General features: G+C 36.7%; 1 non-coding gene across 1 annotated transcript; it reads right to left on the reverse strand.

Annotated features, from left to right (window-relative positions):
- Positions 1 to 9,455: 9,455 nt before the first annotated feature.
- Positions 9,456 to 9,559, reverse strand: LOC114927257 (small nucleolar RNA R71). Its single transcript, XR_003817613.1, has one exon. It is a non-coding gene; the product is annotated as a small nucleolar RNA R71 (small nucleolar RNA).
- Positions 9,560 to 10,026: the final 467 nt, after the last annotated feature.

Consider the following 10,026-nt stretch of genomic DNA (forward strand, 5'->3'; position numbering starts at 1 on the left):
GCTAAGCTTTTGAGGAGGAAAGAACTTGGCTAAGAAAGCCGTGACCAGCTTATCCCAAGAGTTCAGGCTATCTTTAGGTTGAGAGTCCAACCATATTCTAGCTCTGTCTCTTACAGCAAACAGGAAAAGCATAAGCCTGTAGACCTCGGGATCAACCCCATTGGTCTTAACAGTATCACAAATCTGCAAGAATTCAGTTAAGAACTGAAAAGGATCTTCTGATGGAAGTCCATGAAACTTACAATTCTGTTGCATCAAAGAAACTAATTGAGGCTTTAGCTCAAAATTGTTTGCTCCAATGGCAGGAATTGAGATGCTTCTTCCATGCAAGTTGGAATTTGGTACAGTAAAGTCACCAAGCATCTTCCTTGCACCTCCACCATTGTTATTATTTTCGGCCATGTCTCCTTCTTTTTCAAAAATTTCTGTCAGATTTTCTCCAGAGAGTTGTGCTTTAGCTTCCCTTAGCTTCCTCTTCAGAGTCCTTTCAGGTTCAGGATCAGCTTCAACAAGAATATTCTTATCCTTGTTCCTGCTGATATGAAAAAGAAGAGAACAGAAAAGAAAATATGGAATCCTCTATGTCACAATATAGAGATTCCTTATATGAGTATAAGAAGAGAAGGATGGAAGAAAGAAAAAATAAGAATTCGAACACAGAGGAGAAGAGTTGATTCGAATTTTTGAGTAGAAGAGAAGTGTTAGTAAATAAATAAATAATTAGAGGGAGATGAGAGATGGAAGAATTCGAAAATAAAATAAAATAAAAATATTTTTGTTTTTAATTTAAAATTAAAGTTAAAATTCGAAAATTTTAAGAAGAAAAATGAAATGAAATTAAATTAAAATTTAAAAACAATTAGTTAATTAAAAAGAAATTTGAAAAAGAGGTTAGTGATTTTAAAAAATTAGAGAGAGAGAATTAGTTAGGTAGTTTTGAAAAAGATAAGAATCAAACAAGATAAGATTAATTGAAAAAAAAGATTTGAAAATCAATTTTGAAAAGATAAGAAGTTAGATAAGAAGTTAGAAAAGATTTTGAAATTGATTTTGAAAAAGATGTGATTGAAATTTATTTTGAAAAAGATTTGAAAAAGAAATTTAAAAAGATTTGATTTTGAAAATTAAAGTTGATTACTTGACTAACAAGAAACAAAAAGATATGATTTTAAAATTTAAAGCTTGAACCTTTCTTACTAGGCAAGTAACAAACTTAAAATTTTTGAATCAGTCACATTAATTGTTAGCATTAATTTTGAAAATATGAAATAGAAATAAGAAAAAGATTTTGAAAATAAATTTTGAAGATTTTGAAATTATGAAAGAAAAAATGAAAAAGATTTGATTTTTGAAAAAGATTTGAAAAAGATAGAATTTTTAAATTGAAAATTTGATTTGACTCATAAGAAACAACTAAATTTTAAAAAATTTTGAAAAAGTCAACTAAAATTTTCGAAAATTTATGAGTGAATAAGGGAAAGATATTTTTTTATTTTTGAATTTTTAATGAAGAAAGAGAAAAACAACAAAAAGACTCAAAACATGAAAATTATGAATCAAAACACATGATGCATGCAAGAACACCTTGAATGTCAAGATGAACATCAAGAACACTTTGAATGTTAAGATGAACACCAAGAACTTATTTTTGAAAATTTTTAAGAAAAGAAAAACACGCAAGACACCAAACATAGAAATTTTCAAACTTTAGACACTAACAAATTGAAAATGCATATGAAAAATAAGAAAAGACACCAAACAAGAAAAATTTAAAGATCAAACAAAGAAATTCATCAAGAACAACTTGAAGATCATGAAGAACATCATGCATGAGTTTTCAAAAATTTTAAGAAAAATTAAAAATATGCAATTGACACCAAACTTAAAAATTGACACAAGACTCAAACAAGAAACATCAACAAAATTTTTTTTTTGGTTTTTATGATTTTATTAAATTTTTTTGTAATTTTTCGAAAATTAATTGGAAAAAGAAAAATAAGGATTTCAAAAATTTTTAATAAGAATTCCAGGGATCATGCAATGTCAGTCTAAAGCTCCGGCCCAAAAATTAGACATGGATTAATAGCCAGCCAAGCTTTTCATGAAAGCTTCGGTCCAAAACACTAGACATGGCCAATGGCCAGCCAAACTTCAGCATACATAGTTCAAGCATGTGAAGAGGAAGCCTCAGTCCAAAAGAAATTAGACATGGCTTTACAGCCAGCTAGGCTTCAACATGTTATCTTGAAACTCTAGAATTCATTCTTAAAAATTCTGAAGCCATAGAATAATTTATATTATAATTTTTTTTTGAAAATAAAAATAAAAATAATAAAAACAAAATGCTTAAAATTAAAATAAAATTTACCTAATCTGAGCAACAAGATGAACCGTCAGTTGTCCAAACTCGAACAATCCCCAGCAACGGCGCCAAAAACTTGGTGCATGAAATCGTGATTGTTCATTCCTTGGTAACGGCGCCAAAACTTAATACGCACGTTCATAATCTTAATTCTTTGTCATAACTTCGCACAACTAACCAGCAAGTGCACTGGGTCGTCCAAGTAATAAACCTTACGTGAGTAAGGGTCGATCCCACGGAGATTGTCGGCTTGAAGCAATCTATGGTCACCTTGTAAATCTCAGTCAGGCGGATTCAAATGGTTATAGAGTATTAATAATTAAAAGATAAATAAAACATAATTATGATGAATTTTATGTTTCATGCTCTCTTTATATTTGATTGCTTGTTTATGTTTGGTATTGTTGATAGTTGGTTATAGTTTGTTATTTTTCCTTGCAAATTTTCCATGCTTTATTTTTATGCACACAAGGTGTTTGTGAAAATGCCAACTTTAAGTTTTGAGTAGATTTTCCCACCTTGGCTTGTGGTTTGAGTTTCTAGGATACTAGATTCATAATGTCCGACATTTAGTGGTAATTCTTGGGTAGTTAGTTGACTCTTGTTTCCATTGACGCTAGGCTTTTATCAACTAGTTTGGTAAGTTGGCTAGGAATTATGGATTAAGGTCAATTATGCTTGCTTGACTTACTCCTCGATGGTTGGGGTTGACTAGGTGAGATTAACTCATCATAATTACCATAGTTGTGGTTATGGCGATGATAGGATTCCTTGGATTTTCATTCCCAAGTCAAGGCTCTTTTATTGAATTTATAGCATTTTCACTGGTTTTGATCTTACCTTCTCTTTACTTGCATTAATTACAATTTTGAACATTCCTTAGTTCTTTGATTTCTTAGTTTATTTAATCTTTAGTTCTTTGATTTGCAACCCCCCTTTTGCCCTCACAACCGAAAGAGAAACACTTTCAATTGCATCCTAGGGAGAACGACCCGAGGTTGAAGTACTCTTGATCTCGGTTATTATAATTTGAATCTAAAACATTTGATTGAGAGAATTCGTTATTGGTTTGGACTATGCTACTAACGAATTGACTCTTGTTTTGATTAATTCTGAACCATACAAAGAATTCTCTTTGTCAGGAGGCAACCCAACCATGATTAGAGTATTTCTATTTTTTTTTTTTTGAGTTTATTTCTATTTGAGTTATATTAGTTTATTTTCATAGTTGTTTCCTTTGCTTTTTAATGTTTATGATCATGTATAATACTTAAAACAGAGACAAATACAGTGGAAGAGGATAAGCAGAACACCCTGGAGAGATCCATAGTTGGCGTTGAACGCCAGGAAGGGAAGCTCTGGGCGTTCAAATGCCCACCGAGGAGCAGCATGGGCGTTCAACGCCCTTGAGGGAGAGGAGCTAGCATTGAACGCCAGGATGGGAGTGCCCTGGGCATTCAACGCCCACACAGGGGCAGGGCCATTTAAGTTTCTTAGGCCTCCTGGGTCCCACCCAACCCTCCCCTCTCTCTCTCTCTTTTATCTTCATTCTTCTACTACTTTCTCTTCTTCTCCCACTATTTACTCGAGGACGAGCAAAATTCTTAAGTTTTGTGTTGCAAAAGCTTTGCCTTTTTACTCCTACCATCCCTAAGTATTACACCAAAGATTGGTGAAACCTCAAGAAAGAGGAAAGGAAAGGCTACTTCTGTCGCTTCCGAATCTTAGGAAATGGAGAGATTCCTCACCAAGGCTCATCAAGACAACTTCTATGAAGTAGTGAGGCACAAAAAGGTGATCCCCGAGGTCCCTTTTAGGCTAAAAAAAGATGAGTACCCGGAGATCCAACAAGAAATCCGGAGAAGAGATTGGGAAGTCCTAACCAATCCTATCCAGGAAGTTGGAATCTTAATAGTGCAAGAGTTTTACGCCAATGCTTGGTCACCAAAAAGTATGATACTAGTGTGAATCTACATCTCAAAAATTGGCGCACCATGGTCCGAGAGCGACTCTTGGATTTCAGCCCGGAAAGTGTAAGGTTGGCGCTCCAATTACCACAAATGCAAAGAGACCCACGTTCTTACACTAGAAGAGTCAATTCTGATTAGAGGCTGGATCAAGTACTTTCAGACATCTGTATGGAATGAGCTCAGTGGAAGAGGGATGCTCAAGGAAACTTTTCCCAACTAAGAAGGCTTGACATCAAGCCTGTAGCTGGAGGATGGTTGGAATTCATCCAATGCTCTATCATCCCTATTAGTAACCGGTCTGAGGTGACTATTGATCGAGCCATCATGATTCACTGCATTATGCTTGGGAATGAAGTGGAAGTACATGAGGTGATACCTCAAGAGCTGTACAAGTTGGCAGAAAAGCCCTCCACCGAAGCGAGGTTGGCATTCCCACATCTTATTTGTCACTTATGCAATTCAGCTGGAATTGTCATAGAAGGAGACATCCCCATTGAGGAGGACAAGCCTATCACTAAAAGAAGGAAGGAGCATGTTAGAGAGTCGGCACATGGACCACAGCAAGAGCATGTAGAGCTGCCTCAACAAGAAATCCCTGAGATACCTAAAGGGATGCATTTTCCTCTCTAAAATTATTGGGATTTACTGAATACTTCTCTAGGGGAATTGAGCTCCAACATGGATCAGCTGAGGATGGAACAACAGGAGCAATCCACCATCCTCCATGAAATAAGAGAAAATCAAAGAGCTATGAGAGAAGAGCAACAAAGGCAATGACGAGACATAGAGGAGCTTAAATGTAACACCATAATTATCCTAAGCCTTACCTCATGCCATAAAGCAAAGGTTAATCAAAGGTTACGATAATCCTAAGGCTTATACATAAATATATATGGAAGGAAATAATAATTCTAGAAGCCCGATGAAGAAATAAGCTCAAAAATAGAGTTACAAAAGTGCGAAACGTTCACACGAAGCTAAAGCATAAGATACAAGGTATAGATGCAAGAGAATAGAATATATATAGATATAAGAGTATAATAATCATAAGGAACTAGCTGCATGACGGGTGGAAAATTGCCAATTAAGAAAATTATAATAAGAACAGCGTTGCAAGTACAATTCTTAACCGACAAAAATTCCGCTTATCAATTTAGAAAGAGTTGTCACAATTTAAGAATAAAATACTGTGAGTAGAATTCCCAGGTCATCTCCCAACGAGTTGACAAAAGAGTGCAATTTACTGGTCAGGAATTTTCTGAGAAATTTTAGAGTTGGAGAATGGAAGAATAATTGATTATAAATTAAAGCAAGGAAAATTAACAAGAGGTTTTATATATTTGAAATAAAAAGCCTTGACTGGGAGAAGATTAATTGGATTATCTATCCTTGTTGAATTTTCCCAAGTGTAATATTAAGAGGTTGTTGTTTCTACTTAGTTATCCCTTACTGAATAAAGGAAAGTCAAGTAACTGAACCAACTCCAATTCCCAAGTACTAATCCTCTCCAAAGGAAGCATTAGAGTTAGAGACTAGAGAGTTAGCCAACAACTTCCAATTACAAATTAACACTTGAGTATTCCAACTCAAGGGTCTCCTCTTAATCAACTCCCAAGTCAAGTTGGGAGTCTACTCCATTGACATGAATGCCATTTTCATAAACAAAAAAAGGGAATGAAAAGAAGACATGGAAATTAAAATAAAATAATAACAGAAAATTAATTAAAAGTAAAAATAATTCTTTGCATTAATCCTTTCCAAAATCGAAGATATCCATATGTAACCCTGAACACAGTGAATGAAAAGAAAAAGAGTAAGGAAATAAGAAAGCAAACTGTAATGATAGAGACTTCAAACGGAGGTAGTAACTCTCCTCAATATCCAAAATCAAAAGCATAAAACTTAGAAATCTATGAATATGAAGAACCCTAGAGGAAGTAGTGATGCTAGGGCATTTTGGCCAGTTTCACTGACCTTTTCTTTACTGTTTTTAGGTTAGTTTCATGCATTTCTTTAGGAAATAAGTTAGTTTTGGGTAAATATTCACTTATGCCTTGACTCAAGCATACATTGTGCATTTTACATGATTTCATGAGGATTTTGCATAAGTTTAGTGACAAATATTATGTTGCATTACTCATGACTGGGACTAGAGCTTTGATGCACTTTGTTGCTTGATTTCAGGACCAAAAAGGAGCAAGAAAAGGGGAGGTAACTTGCAAAGATTAATGAGAAAAGTGATTGCCAATAACACTCTCAAAAAAAGCCATCAATGCCCACGTTAGAGAGTCACGTTAACCAAGTTAACGTGAACTCTAACGTAGAGAAAAGAAGTTGAGCCAACGTTAGTGACACTCAACATTGTCACTAACGTTGGCACTTACTCATAAGTGGCCACGTTAGAAGCCGGTTAACGTGGCCTCTAACGTTAAGGGGGAGGGAGAGAAGCCAACGTTAGTGACACTCAACATTGTCACTAACGTTGGCCTATGGTGCTAAGTACCACGTTATCTCCCACGTTAACTTGGTTAACGTGGGAACTAACGTAGAGGATGAAGAGTTGTCGACAACGTTAGTGACACTCAACATTGTCACTAACGTTGAAGCAACCACACAACCCCCAAGAGTCACGTTAACTTCCACGTTAACTTGGTTAACGTGGAAGCTAACGATGAGAAATGAAGGATGAGCCAACGTTAGTGACACTCAACATTGTCACTAACGTTGGGATGGCTAAAAGATGGCCACGTTAGAAGCCACGTTAACCTAGTTAACGTGGACTCTAACGTGAGACCTAGGGGCACATTGGAACGTTAGTGACAATGTTGAATGTCACTAACGTTCTCGAAGGATGGCAAAGGCGACGTTAGAAGCCACGTTAACCTAGTTAACGTGAGCTTTAACGTGAAGCAAGAAGGGGCACACTGGAACGTTAGTGACAATGTTGAGTGTCACTAACGTTCTCGAAGGTTGACAAGGCAACGTTAAAAGCGACGTTAACCTAGTTAACGTGGGTTTTAACGTAAGGCAAAAGGGGTGCATTGGAACGTTAGTGACAATGTTAAGTGTCACTAACGTTCCCGAACTTGGACTTTCACTAAATGATTAACACTCCTTACGCCCTGAGCTTAAGTCTCTGCCCACTCCGCACTTTCTCTCTGCAAGTAAAGCCAAGCCCAAATAAAGAAAGGAACTGCTTCAAACTCAAGATCCAAAGGCCCAAGACTTGAAGAGTGAACTAGAAGATGAGAAAAGTAGTATATATAGGAGTAGCTTTGAATTGTAAAATAGTTCTCGAGGCTGAAGAACCACTCTCTATATTTTACTTTCTTTGCAATTCTAGTTTTATGATGTATTCTCCATCTTTGTTTTCATTTTCAAGAGCTATGAACAACTAAACCCCTTTCATTGGGTTAGGGAGCTCTGTTGTAATTTGATTGATCAATACTAATTTTCATTGTTCTTCTTCTATCTTTCCTCTTAATTTTACTTGAAAGCTTTCGATCTTCATCCAATTGAGTAGTTATCTTGGAAGAGAAGCTACTCAAACTTGGATCTCTTTTGAACCTTGGAAGAGGAATGAAGAGATCAAGCTAGAAATGCTTTCTCATGCTGGACCAAATTGGATTTGGATGGGTATGTGACTGTAACCCTCTCAATACTTGGTTTGGGAAATGCATGTGGTATAATCAGTGACCATACTTCATCTCTTCTCATGAGCAATTGACCAAGGAATTGGCTATTGATCAAGATTTGAGAGATTGAATTGCAAGGAGTTGCAATTCAATCACTTAAGATTGCCAAGGAGATCAATGAGTGCATTGATTGAGGAAGAGATGAAAATGAACTTGATCCGGAGAATTGCAACATCTCCTAAGCCCAATGAACTCCCCATCTCTAATCTTACCCATTCTCTTTAATTTCTGCCATTTACTTTTATGAGCAAATCCCCCATTCCCATTTACAATTCTGCAATTTATTTTCAGTCATTTACTTCCAGTCCTTTAATTATAGCATTTACTTTTCTGTTATTTACATTCCCGCCATTTTATTTTCTGCAACTCTCAACCCAAATTCTGGATTCGCTCAACTAGAACATTCTTCTAATTAAAGTTGCTTGATCAATCAATCCCTGTGGGATTCTACCTCACTCTATTGTGAGTTCTTACTTGACGACAACTTCGGTACACTTGCCGAAGGGAGATTTGTTAAGAGACAAGTTTTCCCCGCATCAAGTTTATGGCGCCGTTGCCGGGGATTGATTGTGCATCAACAATGATTAGATTGGAAGATCACTAGATTGAGCATTTTATTTTGTGTATTTCATTTTCTGTTTGAGTGATTTACTTTTTGATTTAGCTAAACTTCTTCCCTTCCCATCTACTCTTTTGTTTTTCTTTGTTATTTTCAATTCTGTTTGCTAACCCACTAACTGTTTGATATATTGCATCACCCACAACTAACATCAATTCTGACACAAATACTGTCTGCACCTATTTTCTCTGCTTGTACTTGTTGGTTGTATGACAGGGAGAAGAAGCGGGGCTTCAACTTCCTTTGATTCTGAACCAGAGAGAACCTTCCTTAGACTAAGGAGGGAGGCAAAAGAAAAACGAGTAGTTGGTGCTGAAGAAGAGGAGGAACAGTTTGAGGAATACTTTGAACCAAACATGGAATAAAACATGGAAAATCATCATGAAGAAGAGACTCACAACCATGGCAGAGGAGGTGGAGCAAATCATGCTGGGGAGGATAGAAGAGTTTTGGGCTCTTACATTAATCCAAACCCAGGCAATTGTGGAAGTATCATCCAAAAACCAACAATCCATGTCAATAACTTTGAACTTAAACCACAGCTCATCACCCTTGTTCAGAACAACTGTTCGTTTGGAGGAGGTGTTCAAGAAGATCCCAACCAACATTTGACCACCTTCCTGAGAATATGTGACACAGTGAAATCTAATGGTGTTCATCCTGACGCCTATAGATTGCTCTTATTTCCCTTCTCACTCAGAGACAAGGCAGCCAAGTGGCTGGAATCCTTCCCAAAGGAGAGCTTGACAACTTGGGAGGATGTGGTGAAGAAATTCTTAGCAAGATTCTACCCTCCTCAATGAATCAATAGGCTGAGAGCTGAGGTTCAAACCTTCAGGCAACAGGATGGTGAGACTCTGTATGAAGCATGGGAGAGGTTCAAAGACTTAACAAGGAGGTGTCCACCTGACATGTTCAACGAATGGGTCTAGCTGCATATTTTCTATGAAGGGCTCTTTTATGAGTCAAAGAAGGTAGTAGACCATTCATCTGGAGGGTCCTTGAACAAGAAGAAGACCATTGAGGAAGCCATAGATGTTATTGAAACAGTAGCATAAAACGACTACTTCTATGCTTCCGAAAGAGGGAACACAAGAGGAGTGATGGAGCTAAACAATGTAGATGCTCTGTTGGCCCAAAACAAGCTCATTACCCAGCAGCTGGCTGACCTCACCAAGAAAATGGAGATGAACCAAGTAGCAGCAATCTCCACTTTATCAACAACACAAGAAGGAGTAAACCAAGAAGCAGAAGGGAGTCAGGAGCAAGCCAAATACATTGGAAATTCACCAAGGAAAAACTATGATCCATACTCCAAGACTTACAACCCTGGATGGAGAAATCACTCGAACTTTGGGTGGGGAAGTGAGCAAGATCAAA

This window comes from Arachis hypogaea, unplaced genomic scaffold (genome assembly GCF_003086295.3).
Source record: "Arachis hypogaea cultivar Tifrunner unplaced genomic scaffold, arahy.Tifrunner.gnm2.J5K5 arahy.Tifrunner.gnm2.scaffold_90, whole genome shotgun sequence".
Taxonomy (NCBI): Eukaryota; Viridiplantae; Streptophyta; class Magnoliopsida; order Fabales; family Fabaceae; genus Arachis; species Arachis hypogaea.